Genomic DNA, 20,431 nt, shown 5'->3' on the forward strand with positions numbered 1-20,431 from the left:
AGATTCTGTCTTACTATTTTATAGATATCATAAACTAGTTTAACTCTAATTATGACTTATTAAAAGCTGGGTGAGAATGCCTAATCCTGTTCGGTGACTAATTCCGTGTTCTTTAAAAAAAATGAAAGAGATTATTAAAACTGAAATTAATGTCGTTTCATTTTTTTCCCTATAGATAGAAAGAACTTTTAAATATGTATAAAACACGTGCCGTCATCCATTTTAAATTTGGAGTCAGTTAATCATTTTCCAAAAATAATGAGAGTGAAAAAAGCAAAAATAATACTCCTAGAGTCAAGAGCAAAGCCAATAGCCAGATAATTTTGCTTCATTTCTAATTCTTTATTAAATTTTATACCCGATAATTATTGCAGATTAAAGAAACTTTTAACACAAATATTATTTTCCAAGAATCCGTTGTCTTAGGTATTCAATTTCAGATTGATTAAAGACGAATTTAAAGCTAACAGATATTATAAATTGCAAAGATGAAACTGGTCTTTCAATTAAACGAAAGATTCTTTTCCTGTGAAATGAAAAAATGCATTACTCCTTATCTTTAAAGAAAATAAAGAACTAATTAAAGTTCTTAAAAAACGAAGCATTTACTAATTTGAGAAAGAGGACCACGGATAAAAAAGAGGTAGAATGGATTAATTAAAGATGCAAAGAGTCGAGATTTTTTTTCGAATGCTGAAGGCGCTGTACAACATTGGAAATCATCAGCTTAGAGGTAATTTTTTCCCCTTCTAGATGCACAGTAAGCGAAATTCAAGCATTGGCGCTATTTTCCCATCAAGTCGTAGGATAGGTGTCTAACATTTAAAAAAAAAGAACTTAAAAGTCAATTAAAGTTGCAAATTATAGTTGATAAGCATCAAATTTCAAAATTATTTCAAGTATGCCTTTTATTTCTAGAATTGAATTAATGAACCAGTGCCCAGATCTCAATGGAGAACTTTCATCTCATACTTAACTCAAGTATTTAAAATATAAGAAAATACATAAAACAATAGCTTTTAAATGCATTTGAATAAAAATATATGGCCTAGTTTTAAAGTCATTGTTGTTACAATGCAATCTTAATGTCTTATAAATATAAAATTTAAAAATTATATGGAAATTATTTCATTATCAAAAAGAACAACAATATGATATGTGTATAAAACTTCATGTTAAGTAACTTATTAATTTAAATCATTTATTTCCTTTTAACACTTACAAAATTTTGTGCAATATACATGCATGTTATTGAAGTTTATTGTAATACGTGTTTCGTTATCATCGTTACACATAAAGGGAAAAAAGAGAATATTTTTAAAATAAAATGATGTTTATAAATTAATAAAGATTTTTTTTCTTTTTAAAAAAACATTAAAAGAAGCGTTTTTAGGTATTTTAAAATTATTTTATCAATTTTTAATTCATTTACTGTCATTTTCTTTTCTTCAGAAAATTTAGCTCAGAAGATCAAAATTTGATTATCTCTGAGTAAAGTTTGATCTGACTGTAACTGTAATCATAACTAATATTTTTGAACTACCATAGTTAGTTTGCATTACAGTAGTAAACATGATTTTAAAGCTTTATTATTGTAATGTTTTTAAGATAAACAATTCCTTTTATTCAATATTCACTTTTATTCTATAATTTGAGGCATTTATTTAAGACAAGTACAGGGAGTAGAATTTGGAGTAGAAGTTAAAACTTACTAAATTCAATAACAGAATCTTTATAAATACTTAAAGCAGAACCAAAGCTTTATTAGAATTTGGTGCAGCAATTTCTAATATATATTCTTTGTATTAAAATTATTTATGTTAATTGAAGAGCGTTTAGTACTTATTGATGCCTATTCTGAAGTAAAAAATTCAAAATGCTATAATTTATGTAATAAAATTATTAAATTTTCTTAATGGAATGAGATTATTATATGGAATTAATTTCCAGTTTAGGGTACGTATTGCGAAAGAATAACTTTCTTTGTAATCTTTTAAAAATGCTTTTTTTATTTTCTCGTTGCCACGAGCGGCTCAACTGTAGACATAAAAATGTTTACAATCCAATCAATCCGAAGTTTTTCCGCTAATTTAAAAAGTGATTAGCGTAAACTGGAAACCTTTAAAGATGAAATTAGTTTAAATTATTTATTAACCAGCAATATACGATAAGTTTCGTAATTCTCCTGAAATTATGTTGCCAAAGTAATTGTACAATACTAATTTCTTAGATCTAATATTAGGGCGACCGGAAAGTAACATCGCTTCGGCGCATTAAATATTCGTTAGTCTTAAAACCCAATTCATTTGTTTTCGAACCATTCTCGATACAGCATTGAAAAGTTGTTGCTAATGAGTGTGTGTACATCATTGATTAAAAAAAATCTTGATAAAAAATTTCAAATGCACCGAAATGACATTACTTTCCGGTCCCCCTAATACAAGTTTACAATAAGAAAACACGTAAAAACTAAATATATCTATACAGCGCGTTGAATATCATATGGAGTAAGCACTTCCTGAATGAAACGGCATTTACTAGATTAACTAGATGCCGATCAGGTGGCCGAGTGGTTAGCGTGTCTGACTGCGGAGCCATTGGCCGCGGGTTCGAATCCTGCTCATGGCACGGATGTTTCTTTCTCTCTCTGTGTTCTATGTCCTTTCCTCTTTGTGTGAATGTGACCCGCCCTTTAAACGGGTTTGCGGTTGTGCGACGTGGGCGATGCTCGCCACAGGTTCCCACTGGGTAACAAGAAGAAAGTAGCAGTTCTGGCATTTCTGTGGCCAATGGGACAAACCCCAAGTGTCCACCATTAAAAAAAAAGAATAAAAAAAAGATTAGCTAGCTTAACGGCAATCACATTTTTAATAACCTGAATCTTTATTCCTAGTATGATTATTAATCTAATTTACTCAATGCTGAACTAATTTTGAAATTTTAAATTTAAATTTTTGATTCATCCTTAGAAATAGCATAATTATAATTACTCCTTGGCTCACTATGGTATTGCAAACTATATTTCGATTCATCATTAAATTTAATAAATTTGTTACTGACACTTAGTATACTATTATAGCTGATAATATATTTGAAATAGTTGATATGATATAGTTCATATAAGATACAGTTGATATCACATGATATATAGCTGATATGATATAGTTAATATAGTATAGTAATACTGTGAGATACTAAAATTATTATGACCACTACAGAAAATAATTTCGACACACTATTAGATCTAGGAGTATTTCTATTATTACTTGACTCACTGAGTCCTTGGAAGAAAAGAGAAAAGCAACTACACTTTTTTTTAAATATCCGCCTACGTTAACAACTACCAATTTCAATCCAACAATTACAATTATTTTTTTAAATAAAAATCTATACTTATACGCGTTTGAATTTTCTTATTTTTCACTTCTTCTTGAATAAAACCAAAGTTAGAGAAAATCGGCACCTAGGTTTGTAAATATTTTTTCAAAGCAAATCTCCAATTCTCTCTTAATTCCTGGTAAACAATATTACTCAAACACATAACGCTTTGTTATAAAATTATATTTTGTTATAAAAATTTCTAACATTTTTATCGAATATTATTTAAACTGCGCTTTAAATTTTAATCAACTTCGTATTAAGTCATATTTCAGCACTTTAGACAAACAAACAAAAAATGGAAGGAAAAAAATCGCCGGAAAGCATTTTTTTCCTAAAAAGATCCTTAAAATGCGTGTTTAAGAAAACGGACGCGTCAAACCCTTTTCAATATTCAACCGAAATTTAAGAACAATATGAAGAGTTTTGTACTTACTTTTCCTTACTTTTTAAATAATTACGCTTATTATTTTTTAAATTATTTATAATTATTATGGGCAAAGTTCCACGCTTCAGAGTCAAAGTGACTGGGAGTTACAGGTGTAACTTTTCAGGTTCTGTCTTCGAATTTAACAATGAAGTAATTTTCAAAAATCTAAATTCATACAATATAAATTTGATGCACTTATTTTGCAAATTTATAGGATCCGTGACGATCTTGTATAAGCAACCGTTGTCTTTTCGAAAAAAGACTAATTTTAAATTAAAATATCAAATGATTTAAGTGAATAGATGACCACACAATGTGAATTTATGCTAATCCATCAGTTTATTTTTTGAAACAACGAACAGTTTTCATACAAGAAATTTGAAGAAAAAACAAGAATCAAGATATTCGTTTATTTTCTTAAATAGCAATGTCATTTTTTTAAAAATGCCATTTGAGTTGCATCCTTTTTCTTAAATACGCTTAAATTCGCATTTTGACCTGTGTCCATTTTCTTAAACACATATTTCGAACTGCGTCTATTTTCTTAAACATGAAATTTGAGTAATAAGAATTTTTAAACAATAATTTTAGGGTCTATTTTCTTAAACATGCATTTTGAACTATGTTCAGAATACAAAAAAATACAAAGCGTGAAAATGAATTTTTTTTAAACTCTTTTTCATAATTTTTCATTGGTTTGCAAGTTTAAAGTACAGGGTTATTCATTCGGGCAGGCACTGGACTATCGCATTGATGTATGCCGTGTGACCAAGGTTTGAAACATAGAACACCTGTAATGTATGTAAGTAAAACTTGAATAGTTTCAGAATAATTTCATATAACTCTTTTTTTCATATTCATCTTTTTTTTTTTACTATAACGCTTCGAAACCCCGGAGGGAATTATGAATAACCCTGTATTATACTAAAAGTTTAATTCCGAACGCATATACGATTTAGAAAAATGTGAAGAAAGGCATATTTGATTAAGCTAATTAAAACTATATATGGCGTCAGCTTTGGCAACATTTCCTCAATAAAGAGGCTTATGATTATAAATTTATATCGTTTTACGTTTTATTTTAAGCAAGTAAGGAGAACTCTCGTATTTTGCTTTACATCAATTTTGTAGCATAAATTATGTTTTCTTATGACAAGATAAAATGAATTTTCTTATAAAATATTTCAAGTTCACGAGCAATAATTTCAAATTTATTATTTTTATTTTGCTTATTCAAATAAAATATCATAAAAAGTTTGCTTAGAGATTCAAATCTTTATTCATTCCAATCCTCTAAGATTTCTTTAGCTGTTATAGCGACGAAAATTAAGGAAGATTTTCTGAAATAAACACCGCTGCTACCTTTTACGTTTATTAAACTACCAGCATAATGTCTTGTATCAACATGTACACACCAGCATAAAAATTATAAGTGAGGTAAGTGAACTTCCAATACCTGCTTTTTTTCTTTTTCGTGGCTTTTTTTATGAACACAAAAGTTATTCGAACATCTGCTTCAAAAAAAAAAAAAAAAAAAAAAAAAAACTAATTCAAAGTATTTTATTTAAATTTTAGCTTCGTTTTCAACTTTATGTAAAATGTATCGAATTGAAAAGACTATAGATTTTACTTTTACTTTTTAAACTGGAGCTTTATGTCTATAATTACGGGGGGGGGACAAAAAGGTGTTTAAATCTTTTGGAGGAAAAATTTTCCCTTAAAATCAATAAAAAATTTTCAAATTCTTGTAACTCCGAATTGATATGTTTTGATACCTTAAAGAATCAAATATTGTAAGAACTACACTGTAAAAACTGGATACTCAAATTTCGCGAAACTTTCTTCGTTTGTGACGAGACCGTTTCCTGATATATACTACGAGTGAATACTTCGTCAAAGTGACGAAATAACTATTGCAATTTCTTCAAGGAAACGAATTTCGTCATTCTATTATTTTCCAGAAACAAAAACAAAAAAAAAACAAAAAAAAAACCTCGTGATATTTAACTTTTCTAATAATCACTTTATCGTGGGGTGGGTAATATACAGCTGAGACAATCTCCCGTTTACAACATAAGAAAGACAAATAGAACTATGAGATAAATTTTCTCTATGCCCGAAGAGGGATTTGAATCCGGGTTCTTGCTGTAACGAGGAATACTTCTTAGTCACTATGCAACTCTGTCAGCTTATTTTGTTTCTTCATTTTAAATCGTCTAATTTTCTTCCAGTTTTATGCTAGCTAACAATCTTCCATAATGCATTACGAAGACGTTTCGAGTTGAGCATACATTTTCGTCATATATTTGTGATTTTCCGATTTGTCATATACCACGTGATTTCGTGACGAAATAATTCTCATAATCAGCGAAATATTGCTCAAAGATTACTGAATTGTCAAAAATGAGAGTTGTATTTCTGAGAGTGTAGACAAAATATTTATTATAGTACCAAAAAATTAAGAAGGAATGAGATATGCGCTACTTACTAAAAACACACTTTACCAAAGACATAAGCATTACTTTTTTATAACTATTAATTTTTTCTTTCTTCTAGCTATTCTATTTGATATAATCTTATTCAGTTTACAGATTGAAATTGTTTCATAAAATGGTAAGGGATTACAAAAATGTAAATAGTAGTTGAAAAATTGGCTTTGTAAACTGTCAATTTAACTTTCTCTTCAAACCCTCACCGGTTAATAAACATTGTTTTTTCGAAAAAGTAGGATTATCTCATCGTGTTTGGATTTAAATATTGCATAAAAAAAGTGCACTGTAAAAAAATTTGAATCAAATTACGGTAAAAAGTAACAGCTCTCAAGGTGCCGGTAAATCTATTTTTACCGGAACATGTTACGGAACAAAAATCTGGTATACCATAATTCCTTTAGCAATAATTACCGTAAAATTACTGAATCACTCTAATTAAATAAATACTATAAGAAATAACGGTAAAATGGGCATGACAGATGATGCACCCAAAGTACTGGTAGTTTATACCGTAATTTTATCCTGAATTTTTTACAGTGTTATTAATTGATTTATGAAATTTGCATATAAAAATATCGAGCAGGTTTAATTACGAAGCTGCTTATTTTCTGCTTATATTTTGTGTCTGTAAGGATCCCCAACACTTTGTGCTGGTTGGCAAAAGGATTAAACAGCAATTACTTTATACCGTTATTTGATCCTGAATTTTTGTAGTGAAATAGAACAACGAAGTTTTTATGTGCTTATATATTTCCTTCCATAATACTTTTATCTAATTTTGTGCTAGTTTGAACTAAAAATAAACGTACTTTAAATAACAAACATTCCCTAAACATATCTCATTTTAAAATGATTTTAAAATTTAATTTTTAGAAGAGAAAAAATTCTGGATGTAATCAAATGTTTCATTAAAACATATTTTCTTTGGAAAATGCTGATGATATGATTACTACTAATGATAACAAATTGTATGATAATGATGAATATGCCGGAGTTGTTTATTTGCACTCTTTCTCCTTTGCTTCTACCTTATTTGAAGAAAATTTTCACTCGAAAAACTAATGTTACTTAAGCAAATAATCAGTTATTAAATCGTTTTTAAAACTGAAAATCTTAATTTAAAGCACCATTTCCAAAAAAAGAAAGAAAAAAATTAATAAAAAAAAAAAACTCATTTTATTCAAATTCTTACTCGGTTAGAAATTTCCCGGAAAATATAGTTAAATAACAACTTATTTAATTGTTATTTTACGCATTCAAATAAAACAGTCAAATGACCATAAATAAGATGGTATTCAAACTGTTAACTGTGAGAAAAAAAAGTTTATAAATTGCTTTCACCTAATACGGTTAAACAACCTGAAATTCATCGCTTAAATCAGGCCCGCCCAATGAAGCCACTTAGTTCCTAGCAGATGGATACATGTTATAGTTGAGACTGTTAATCTGTCAATCTCATAACCAACAGAACGGGAATTCGAGTCCAATCGTTGACACTACAATATTTAGCCCATTCCGTTCAGCACATAAAAAGTTTCCAGTGTCCTGCACTCCCCAATTTGTAACCTTAGGCAAGTAGAATACGATATTCTCATTCACCCGAAGATCGCAGCACCATAAAGCTGCCAAGCTATTTTTATTGTAAGTTAAATTTATTTTTAATGGTTTTGAAACCATTATAGTAGTAAATGGTTAAAAGAAGAGACATGTTTTTGTAATCATACTAGTTGTAAACGGTTTCAAAACCGTAAAGGTAAAAAATGTTTTTTACCGTAAACTTTCAGGTTAATTAGATTTAAAAAAATGAAAATTCTAAAAGTGTAGTTAAGACATGTTTTTTCAGGAAAGTGCTAGAATTTACAAGCTAAATCCAAAACTGTACTACAAATTTCATAGCTCATAAGAATTAGAAGAGAGGCAAGATTTTTTAAAGTAAGCAAATCAAATCAGAAAGAAATTTTTTCATGAATTTCTAAATAAAGCATAATATGGGCGTAACACTGAAAACTCATCTCTCTAAATAATTGATAATAAGAAAATAACTGATGAATTCATAAAATTAAAGAAAATTCATTCTAGCATTTAAACTAAATTTATTCATAATTAATCTAATAAAGTTCCATTTTCTTAATGAAGTGCTTAATAAGAAAACCAACTAAATCTAGAGAATTTTTTTTGTCAAAACATTAATTGCATAAAAACGAGCATTATTGAATATGAAAACTATGACTCTATAATCCTTTTTTAATGATTAAACTTAATCCGAATATAATTAGTGAAAAGTTTCGAATATTAAGTTATGGACTTTATCATATAATGAACGAACCAGTCTCAAATCAACCATTGCATATTATTAATAAAGGCATTATAATTAGTTATTTTGGTATCATACGTAAAAGTAAAACACAATTTCCTAAAACATAATAATAAGCACTTTAATTTTAAACGCTTAAGTATTGTTTATTTTTTTATTTCTACTTATGGTTTTGAGAAACTTTGCTTACGTATTTTAGATTAAATTTAAATATCCATACGTACAAATAAAACAATGTTTATTGTCAAACAAAGTAATTTTTCTAATAAATAAGTAACGATTGAGTGTGGTCTATTTTAAATTTTTTTATCCCTTGTGGCAGGGAATTTCGCATGTTTATCAAGTTTAAAAGTTTTGATTTTATTATCGCTAGTTTTAAATCGTTTTGTGGTGAATTGAGTCAATGCTCGTAAAAAAATAAGCGTAGTAACGAATGACTAATATAAGACTAAAATATGACCAATGTAAGACCAAAATATGACCAAAAAATGACCAATATAAGAATATGGTGGAAGAAAGTATAAGGCTAGAGTTAAACAAGAGAGAACCATCTAATGACTGATTTAATTTTATTATTTATTTATTTATTTTATCGAAATTTAGCTTTAAACAAAAATTGCAACGAAAGAAATACTTTGCAAAAAATAGTTGCTTAGAATATCCAGTAAAACAAAAAGTAATTACATTTGTTCATTGAGTTGTTCAAGCACAATTTTGCGAAAAAAATACGAACAATATCCTAGAAGTAGAACACTATCCTAAACGGTGTCCAATATTTCGATAACTGGACCCAATTAACAAGAATTTCAAAATTATTAGAGTATTACCTGAATTAAAACTTCATTTACATCAAAGATATATAAATAGGAAATAACAGTCAACATGTTTCAAGTATTTCAAAAATTGGCACTCATATTCAAGACTTTCCAGACGTAAATGTGAAGAAAAAAAAATGATTTGAAATTTAAAAAAAACAACGTAAAATTGTAAACGAAAAGTGGAAGAATAAATTTGAGAAACAGAACTAGGGAGACTACAGAAGATAAGAGAGAAAAGCTGAAAAACAAAACAAGAGAAATCACAGTGGCCGAGAGGGGCAAATCAGGGTAAAATGCATTTCCACTCCTTATAGAGAGGTAGTGAGGAACTAATGCCGTTAAAAAGGAATCAGCAATCATAAGAATAAACTAAGATTCCAGAGCATCAAGATGAACTGATGTGGCCAGTGTGGAAATAAGTTAAGAGTTATCGAAATTGAATCTATGCCCAAGACTCCAACTCCGAATCTCTACAACGCGTGAAAATTTATTCTACCCTTATTTGCCCCTTTTGTCCACTGTGGTTTTTCTTATTCTGTTTTTCATCTTTTCTTTCTCGGCTACAGTGGTTTTTCCAGTTTTGTTTCGCCCTTTTATTTCGCCATTTTTCACTAGCAATCGTTTTCACATTCACGTCTGACAAGTCTTGAAAATGGGCGCCTATTTTTGAAGCGATTGGAACATGTCCCCTGTTATTTCTTTTTTATATAATTTTTTAGCGAATGCAGGTAATATTCTAGCAATAAAAATATCGCTTCAGTTTCTTTGGATTATTTATTTAACATTAGGGTATTGATTAATCAAGATCTGATGACAAAGAGCTGTTTTAAGAAAAGCCAGAATCCAACCTAGGCTGTTTAGTCACAGAAAATGATGATTAGTGTAGTAAAATTGCTAAAATGGGGTGAGCTATTCATTATAATCTATTGCTATATTCATAATATGTATGTAATAAATAATTCTTTTTTTTTAGTTGTAACCATTTTATTCACTATTAAAGTAGCTTTGAGGCTTTTCGAAGAAATTGAATGTTTACAAGGAACATTTAATTTTTGTTCTCAAATACCTAATTTTACACAAATAAAAAAGTACATTTTTAGTGAACGGAAAAAAATATATTCAAAGTATAAGAAAGGAGGTCATGTTTTGCGGCTTCTGTCCCATTCCTGTTGGGGATGATTTAAAATGCAAGCGTATATTGTTTTGCTGGAGTAAGTAAGTTTGGGCGTAAACATAGATTTTCTACACAACCAATTCATTTCAACTACATATTACGACTACTTTAGCACAAAAGAAAGCTTCTGTATGATATAAATTACTTAAAAATGAAAAAAATGAAGAAGAAAAAACACCGCAGATCTATTTTTTTCTTTTAAATTCTAACACGTATTGGATAAATTCTACCGAATCAATATTAGTTTATTCAACATAACAGTTTATCAATATTTGTAGGAAATACGTGAACTTGTAGAGAAGTATTTATTAAATTTTTTATAACCGTTGTTGAATAGCTTAGGGGTTACGACTAGCTATGTTCAACTCCGTAGCCTAGTAATTTCGAACCCAATCCAGAAAACAAGAGAACTCCAGGATAAAGTAATGGAAGAAATTTGCCTTCGTGGAAGACTTTTTGATGATACTAACCCACATTTGTATTACATGGAGAGGAAAGCCATAAAAAACCCAATGGTTAACTTGACAGACTCTAACTCATGATCCGTCTACCACTGAGGATATTTAACGTCAGCACTGTGGTCGGTTCGAGTTAGGTGCGGAATTCGAGTCAACCAGCTATCACTGGGATTCGAACCCGGTTCACCTGAATGGAAAGTGAACGCTCTTTCCCCTGAGCCACCGCGGCTCTTCAGAAGAGTAATTTATTTTATTTTATAACCGTCGTTGAACAGCCGACCCAATTATATCTGTTTACGACTTCTAATGTTCAACTCCGTAGCCTTGTAATTTTGAACCCAATCCAGAAGACAATGGAGCTCCTGGATCGAGTATTGGGAGAAATTTGTTCTCGTGGAGGACTTTTTGATGGAGCTAACTCGCATATTTTAAGTCATATTATACGCATATTTTATGAGGATATTTTACGTCAGCACTGCGGTCGGTGCGAGCTGGGTGCGGAATTCGAATCAACCAGCTGTCACTAGGATTCGAACACGGTTCACCTCAATGGAAGGCGAACGCTCTATCCCTGAGCCAGCGCAGCTCCCAGAGAAATATTGAAAGAAAAAAGCATGAGATACTTTTTTTAACAAATAAGATAAGAATATAAAAATTGCTATGATTTCATTTTTGTTACTTGCAATGTTCTCTGAGAAAAAAAATATGGTCAAAACTACCAGAATATGTTAAAATTTACCGTTTTTCTGTCTCTATGGGAACACCAATAATCTCGGTAATTGCAGAAGCCCTATAGTATCATTTTTGGTGAAATTAACAATAATAATAATATGTGATATGCTGTTTAATAATATGTAACAAAATTTGGCAACTGTGGTATAATTCGATAACTTTATCATGATACCTTAGAGAATGGCATAAAAACCATTTACTTGGTTAAATTTACTTTTCAATTTTGTAGTTTTTACTAAATATCAAGTAATAAGAGCTACCATTTTGAAAACCAGACTTTCCGGTAAACCGTTACCAGACGAGCGGAAACAACTGTTCTTATATATAAATAGTTTATATATAAATAAATAGTTATATAAATAGTTTAAATGCCGTATATTTTACTTTTATTAGTCAGAATTATGTGTTTTTTCGCTAGAAATGTCATTACCGTTCAGCACAGTGATTTTACCAGATTTTTTTCTCCGTGTACAATGACCGGTGTAAGTCACAAGTTATCAAACAAATTTCGAAAGTCAAGAGCACCCGCAATCAAAAAATAATGCTAATAAATCTGCAAAATATATAAAAGCTGTTCTATTATGGGATAGTACTCTGGGGGGAAAATCGTAGTACTAGGTTTGAGTACCAAAGAGATGCTACAGCATATCGACAATCTTACGGTGTCATTCTTGCATTCTTACGGCAGGATTCTTACATTCTTATAAATCTAAGTTACACTTAGTAAGTAATTCTCTAAGCTAAGTAATTCTCTATGCTGAATCCGATTTGTAACATGAACTGAATTCTATTGATTGAAAATGTTACATAATCCTATAAATGCTCATTCTCTCTCTTTTCTTATCGTTTTGATTACTAGCCCTCAACTAAAATTCTAATGACATCTGCGATATTGCTGGATATAATGTTACGCATAGGTATAATCTAATTTCATTAAAAGGTGAGTTATTAATCTTGCAGTTTTTAATTTTTATCTTCGATATAAGATTTATTTCAAGATATCAACTTAGATCATGCTACGTTTTTTCTAAGTACGAAAGCACAAATATGTAAATATGATAAATCTAATAAATAAGTAAACTCTTTCAAATGTGTAAACTCTAATAGTCATACTCCTTGACCATGATTGTTTGAAGACAATTTTATGACAAAAAAAAATATCCAAAACATAACAAAGTATCCATTCGTATTCACTGAAAATACTACCATTCATTGACGAACTTAACTCAGCAACAGGTTGCTGTTTTCGAACAACCATCACGCGGGTTTTAGGTCAGTTCAATATCTCCTTCGACTACAATCGGGGTGTTGAGTATATGACACCATCTCTCTACATATTTCCAACTAATATATTGGTTTCTGTTTCAGCAAATTGAGTTTTGTTGCGAACTTTACACATAATTTCTATAAAACAAAACTATATTCCTAATCTATTCTCGTTAAATTTTAAAATAATTTATACCCCATAGTTAGCTATGACTAAAGTAATCTAATTAATACTTCATTAAAAATTAATTTCGTATTAAAAGCAAATTATCATGGTAGTTAAGTATTAAATTAGTTCAATTTTCCACTTAGTTGCCTATTGAATTGAAAAGAAAAGTGCAACTGGTAACAATTTATAGCACATTCATTATGATTCTCAGATGTAACCATAAATCTAAATTGAAATCAGCGTCTCTACCAAAATTAATTACTCTTTAAAATTATTGTATTTTCAAAATTAGAGTCACCAGTGGACAAATAGCCGAGCTTTCCATATAGTAGTACGTAAGTAATACGTAATAATGCATTTATCAAATAAACCACTTAAACCAAACTGGCTGAAAAAGTTAATTCCTTACATTCATATTAAAAAGCAACGAACTACAACCAGCCTTGTGCTTCGAGTAACAAATATGAAATTAAAAATAATTATACGCATTTCAACGGGAGTAGAAAACTGACTTACCTTTAAATGTTATCCAATATTTTCGTAGTCACAATTTCCGTAATCTGTATGAAAAATGGCACACAATTTAAACAAAGTGATTGATTCGCTATAAATTCGATGACATTTTCTATAGTTATATTAATGCGTGATTCTCATTTTCAGAATCACTCTTGCTTGATTCACATTTTATCTACGCTTTTGAGGATGTTTTATAAGACAATCTCGTCGACTTTTCAATTTTCATTTCAATTTGCTACTTCTGGTTGTAAGTCCCTTAGTATCTGTATTAACTCATAAAATGAATCTACACCTGAAATGAAAAATATTAAGAATTATTTAGCGTTGAATTTGAGTTAGTGAGTTATTATAAGTTTTTAAAATGTAAACTTTATATATATATATACTTGTAAAATACTTGTAAAATTCTAGCATTACAAATCATTCAAATAGACAAATGAAAATATAAAATATGCAAAATCTTGTTTATTTATGGATACACGAAAAGTGTTTCTTATACTGAGAAAAAAAGGTGAAAACTATCAGAATATGGTAACATTTACTGTGTTTCTGGCTTTTTGAGAACACCAAAAAGCACGGTAATTTAATGAAGTGCTTTGGTAATTGTTTTGGTAAAACTAAAAATAAAGTATGGTTTTATAATAAGTGATAAAATTTGGTAAATGAAGTAAAATGTATTAATTTTTACATGATAACTTAGAGCAAGCTTTAAAAACCATTTATTCGATTGCATTTAGTTATCAGTTTTATATTGCTCACTAAATCTACAGAAACAAGAACTTTAATTTTGAGAGCCAGAATCATCTATAAGCCGTTGCCGTATGAACAGAAAAATTACCGAAGGAATGAATGAAATGCCGTATATTTTGGTTTATTATCCAGAATTAAGGTTTTTTTAGCATAAATGTCATTAACATATCATTGTCATAACATATCATAATGTCATTGTCATTTTTCTTCGAGTATCAAAAGGTGTTAGCAGACAAACTAGTTTCAGTTTCATATGAAGAGCTTTCGTCTGTGTTGGAATGCTGAAGGAATTAGAGAATAAACAGATGTAAAATAAATTGAGAACAATTTTAAAAAAGAAATAAAGAGAGTTGACGAAAGAAAGATTGTTGGTCATTGTTGAATCAAAATCAGCTTATGTGACGTTAAATAAGTTTTTTTTTATTTCCTTTTTTTAAATTTGCTTAGCTTAAACTCTAGTCCAAAACTGTTCCTTAGCGCATAATACTCCATTCATCTTATGAAATACGATACCTACTATCGATGTTTCGTTACTTAAACATTCACCTTTAAATGTACTGCGCGCAAGATAAAAGAACGGACCACTACTTTTGATCTAATAATTGGATCTACACATTTTAGGACACAATCTTAATGGTTCAAGGAGGTTACCTCAAATATGCTAATTGATTAGCACATAGTTTGGTCAGGAGAGCAGTCCGGAGTTTGAACCTCTTATGTTAATTTTACTTTTTGCCTATTTCACCACATCTCTAGAACTTTTTTAGAAAATTGAAAACTTTTTGCACTAAATATAAAATTCGATTGATCATGTCATGCAAAATATAACTCTAGGTAAAAAAATGTTGTAATATTTTATTATTTTATTTAATAATAGTCGGAAAGAATTTGAATAGTAATGTATACAATTTTTATATCATTTTAAGAATCCAAATTTAAATGGCAAAATACAAAATTTGTGCGAATTCGATGGAAAAGTTTCTGAGAAATCAAATTTTGAAAAACTCGTTTTTTTAACATAATCTTATCACCCTCTGAATAAGTAAACATAAAATTGGTCATTTCACAATTTTGAGCTAACCGTAAGGCATGTAGATCTTTAAAGAATGAAAGAACCAAAGAATACCAAAAGTTTACCAAAAATTTTTTTGTAAATACGTATCTGTACTGAAATATTCCAATACCAAATGTGGTTCACAGTTTTACTTATATTCAATAAAATATTACTTAAAATTATAGTTTTTAATCATCCAATTCACACCCAATCAGTATTATTGCTATGCTGATAAATATCATTAAAACACCTAGTTACACAAAACGCATGCATAAACACAAGTTTAAAAGTAAAATTTCAAATATGTTCCGTAACGTTGTACTTTTTTGTCTTTGCAAGTGTAAGTAATTAATAAAAACTGCGAAGTCAAAAGCTTTGAGAATAGAGGGGGGAGTCAAATAAATGAGAAAAGCCTGGCATGATTTATAGACAGTCCCTTATTTCTATTTACTTTTTTGTTCTGGAATTTATTAAGACGTCAGCTACCTATTATTTTCAGATAAGTTGAAAATTTGCTACTCAGCTGACAACCACCACATAACGATGCAAATCCAATTAACATGGATTTGAATTGAATTAGCGCAACTCACATGGCTTTTTTCTTGTAAAAAGACCATAATTCTTGTTAATAAAACAAAATATAAGATATTTAATCAATTCATTTCGTAATGTTTCTGCATATATATATATATATATATATATATATATATATATATATATATATATATATATATATATATATATATATATATATATATATATATATATATATATATATATGGTAGCGATTTTAAAAAAATTCTTGTTTCCAAAATTATAATTCTTATTACCACATAATTAATAAAACGTGGAAAAGTTTCACCATGGATTTTGTGCCATGTTCTAAGTTATCATGAAAAAATTACCAAACTTTACAACATTTATCAAATTTCCTCCAAAATAGCAATAAAAGAATATTTTATTGCTAATTTTACCAAAATCATTACCGAATCGCTTCGGTAGAAGTGACCAAGCTTCTTGGCATTTCTAAAGACTTCGAAACACGGTAAATTTTACTATATTCCGATATTTTTTACCTTGTTTTTTTTCTCAACTCATGAATGCGTGAATGAACACAGGAAATTAAATTAGGCAACACATGAAAAAACTACGTATAAGACATATATTCGTATACTGCATATACTGCAGAAATAACATAAATTTTCTTTCTTAAATCTTCTATCGTTTTTCTGAGTTAATATTGGTAAAATAATTAAAATTCACATAGCGTATAAAAAAAATTATGTTTTTCTTAGATACAAAACATAATTCGAAACAATCTCAAGCGATTATTCGCCAAACATAGTGGTCACGCCTTGTCGTCGATATTTTCTCTGCTCCGTCAGCGACTAAGACAAAGGTAGATACAGGAAAGATGAGGGTCGGGGACTGAGAGAGAGAGTGTCCTCGGCGCCTGACTGCACTCCTGACATCCCCTATCCAAGCCCACCCCTAAAACTTCTCTTTTCATCACACTCTTTACCTCTTCTTTTTCTTCATCACCTAACAGGAGTTTTCATAATTTCATCACCAGTCTTTGGCGATCATTCGCCAGTACATTCATTGGAAAGATTGTGTACTTATTTTAATTTCCCTCCCCTCCATCCGATGTCGAACTTTGAAAGGTAACAATCAGTTAGGGCTAAGACGTTCGGGAGGGAAAAAAGGGGGATGCAACATCCTTTCATGTGGATGTTTTTCGATCCCTTGAAAAGAAAGAAGAAAAAAATAAGAAAACCATTTTGTGAATCAGAAGAAAATTGTAAAGAGAGAGAGTTACTCATCTTTTGGTGATAAATTTCGGAAGTAAAATATTTGTGTGCGGTTTTCCGCCAGCCCATTAAATCAAAGTATTGCTACAGATGTTTTCCTCTTGACTAGAGGGGAAATATTAATTTGTATTTTGTTTTATTACTTCGGTATTATGATTAATTACGGTGCGTAACTGAAACCGGCGTCAATGTGAGCGTGAAGGTTTTCAGGGGAAAACTTGATAGTGAGACAGATTTTTCTTTGTAGTCTGTGTGGCTTATGTATGGAAGGATTAGGAATTTTTCACGCTTTAACGAGTTGAGTTATTTGCCTCGAGTTTTGTTGTCATGTAATGAATTGTCAGTCAAACTTTGCCAATGAAAAAAAAAAGAATTACACGAAGTTTAGTGTAATTTTCATTCATTCTTTTACAATAATTACATTCATATCTTTTTAAAAACACAAAAACGCAAATACATATTACACTTGTGCTTTTGGAGAATTTGAAATATAACAGGAAAAAAATAATGTGCGTTTATTCTAAAATTTATGAATAATCCTTTACTTATTTATTTTAATTTTTTATTAAAGAATGTATTAAATAAATCAGTTCCAACACAGACGTAGGTTCTTTACTATGAAATTGAAACTGGTATGTGTATTAACTCCTTTTGATACATGGAGAAAATTCTCTGGTAAAATTACCGTACAGTGTGGTAATGGTATTTTTATTAAATCTTTGGACTACCATGAACTTAATTTAAATAAGTTCTTTAAAGAGTATATTGAGAAATAGATTGAAACAAAGAATGTTTTTTTTATTACTCAAAATTACTACCTAGATAATTATGTCTTTAGCTTAAGGGCATGAACAATAACAAAATAAATATAATTAACAATATCATCAAACACGATTTGTGAAATTTTCTCTAAGTCATTATCAAATATAAACACGTTAATTTTAATATCAAAATAGGCATAAGTCGAACAACTTTGTTATTTAACTATCATAAATTTTTCATTTAGATCAATATTTTTGCAGTAATACAGATAACAAGTTTAATTTTTTGTTGCATAGAACAGCTTATATTCTAGAGCTAATACTTCATTATATTCTTAATGCTAGCATTCCATACATATATAGCAAATGCTTATATAGCAAAATGATTGTATATAATGCTTATAAAGCAAAACAAAATGGTGTTAAATTTTTCCCCAAATCCTTTTTTTCTACTTTATTATTGCTAGTTAATTAAATAGAAAAATGAAATGGAAGGAAATAGATAATAGAATGGAAAAAAATTAGGTGAGAAGAAAAAGGAAACTAATATGAATGCTACAAAATTCATTTTTATTGTAATACAAATTAATACCTATCTTGACTCAACATAACGCGAATTGTATATGTCATTCGAATTGTTCTTAATTTTTGGAATCATTGATCTCCACTCTTCGCATTTTCCCCCTCGTGTTTCATACATGGTTAATCGAAGAATTTAAGTATCTAGTTCAACCTAGTTCAGCCATAATTTTTGTGATTGCATTAAATTTCTAAATCTGGCAACCAGTTAAAATTTTTTAATGAGAAATTAATTTAAGTCATTGCTAAGAAATTTGTTATCGTTGCAGTTCAGATAAACACACAATTTATCCCAAATTCACGTCATGCTGTATATTGGCATGAATGTCATAACATTAACTTCATTTGTGATGAAGATCGGAAAGATTGTAATAGCATTCATTATTGTCAAAATACAGACTAAAAGGATACTTTAGTATTCATTTTCGTCCTGAGGCTGATTGATATGAATGCTGTAGCCTACATTTCAATCGTATTGCAGTTAAGCATGAATAATATAGAATTCATTTTCGTTGTTAAACTGACTGAAACTAAAGCATTAAAAATTATAATTTATTTTGATTTAAAATTAAATTTCTAATTTATTTTAATGTGAAGGATTACCAGAATGCGAGACAACTTTTTAATTCACATTTTTGTGTTTACTTGTGTTTTTTTATTTTCATTTATTAATACTTTTTTTAGATTCAAAAAATCTAACACTGCATAATTTAAGATTAAAATACACTTTCTGCTTTGAACTTAGTGGTCGAATTATAAAAGAGTTAAATATATAAAAGACGCCCGGTGGCTGAGCGATAGCGCTTCGCGCTGTCGTGCCACAGGTCCCTGGATCGATCCTCGGGCCGGGCAAGGCTGACTCAGCTTTTCATCCCTTTAGTGGGTCGATAAATGAGTACCAAGCACGCTTGGGAACTAAACACTGGAGGTTCCGCGTTTGGCTGACCACCTGACCGGAACATCTGCTCCTGCACCTCAGAGCCCAAGGTCAAGAAAACTGAGATGGGCACAGTAGGCCTTGGCCCGCAAGGACTGTCGCGCCGCTGAGTTTAGTTTTTTAAATATATAAAAAAAAACACAATCAAGTAATTCAAAAAAAAACTTTACATATTAAGACAGCTCTCGAGCACTTTAAAACCAAATTCACTTCCCTACCTCAAGAGGAAAAGAAATCAGGTTACTTGTCCCTTTCACCGAAAATCACTAGCCATGTATCGTAATACCTAAATTCGTAAATAGTATATGCAATAAGCTTTGCAAGTAAATTTAACGTAATTGATTTTACGTTCGGGATATTCGGTAAAAACATTCATATATTTTGAAAATTAAAGGCATGGACTTTACCTACTATACTTCTGTAAGATTCTACGAATATTTTATGCAAAATTGACGAGGTAAATCCACCAATTTTTTTAAGACAGTTACTACAAACTGGTAGGAATGTTATAGCATTCCTCATCGTTTTTGTACATATTGATACAAATGATGCAGCATTTCGTATCGTGTACTGATGATTGACATAAATACTCTACCACCCATATTCATCATGATGCAGATTAACAATAATGCTAAAGCCTGAATTTTCATTGCAGTGCAGATTGATATGAATATTTAGTACTCAATTTTATAACGATGCAAATCGACATGGTTTCTATAGCACTAGTTATCGTCGTGCTGCAGATTGGCATTAATAATTTAGCATTCATTTTCGTTCAGATTCAGATTGTGT

The 20,431-nt window shown here is 29.7% G+C and overlaps 1 long non-coding RNA gene across 1 annotated transcript in view; it reads right to left on the bottom strand.

The window, feature by feature from the left end:
* The window catches only part of LOC139426959 (uncharacterized), a 418,699-nt gene that overhangs the window by 215,719 nt on the left and 182,549 nt on the right, over positions 1-20,431 (bottom strand). Inside the window, exon 2 of the long non-coding RNA XR_015432575.1 lies at positions 13,748-14,039. This is a non-coding gene — a long non-coding RNA (uncharacterized LOC139426959). The remainder of the gene's footprint in view (positions 1-13,747; positions 14,040-20,431) is intronic.

This window comes from Parasteatoda tepidariorum, chromosome 3, assembly GCF_982258835.1.
Source record: "Parasteatoda tepidariorum strain Cologne lab strain chromosome 3, Ptep-v5.0, whole genome shotgun sequence".
NCBI classification, from domain to species: domain Eukaryota; kingdom Metazoa; phylum Arthropoda; class Arachnida; order Araneae; family Theridiidae; genus Parasteatoda; species Parasteatoda tepidariorum.